We start from the raw sequence: 562 nt of genomic DNA, 5'->3' as shown, positions 1-562 counted from the left end.
AAAGTATAATACTGGAAAGGTAGTTGAAGAGAGAAAAATTATTCGGTCGCCGTCATCAAGATTCTCGGTGGCGCATTCCCGAGATTCAAGAATCCTCTCGTCAAAGCAATTTGTCTTTTACCGTACCTCCCTAATTCCCTTATTTATTTCCCTCTCTCATTCATCTCAGTATTTCCTGTTCCTGCATTTCCTTTTGATTTCTGGGACGGAATGCAATAGTAGTTGCGATTTTTGTCTCTCGTTAATTTTCATGAGACAAAATACTGTTAGACACGTAGTCTTCATACGAAATAGAATACTGTAAAACACACGGTAAATTAAAAATAAGAATTATAAAAAAGAAACACTAGAATTTAACAGAAATCCCGGCCCTTCAACATTGAAGAGATGTGGCTGGCCCTGGGCCCTGCTGTCGGTTACGCCGTCCGTTGTCTGCGACAGCCTGAGAGCCCACGCAGCCTCATTGCCTCGAATAGAGGGTTTCTCTGGATCAAGTCATCTTGGTGCTTTAAGGAAAGAATGGTACTCGTTTGCAATTATCAAAGGAACCAGTCTTCTTCTC

This window comes from Penaeus monodon, chromosome 31 (assembly GCF_015228065.2).
Source record: "Penaeus monodon isolate SGIC_2016 chromosome 31, NSTDA_Pmon_1, whole genome shotgun sequence".
In the NCBI taxonomy this organism is placed as follows: Eukaryota; Metazoa; Arthropoda; class Malacostraca; order Decapoda; family Penaeidae; genus Penaeus; species Penaeus monodon.
This window is presented reverse-complemented; position numbering follows the sequence as displayed.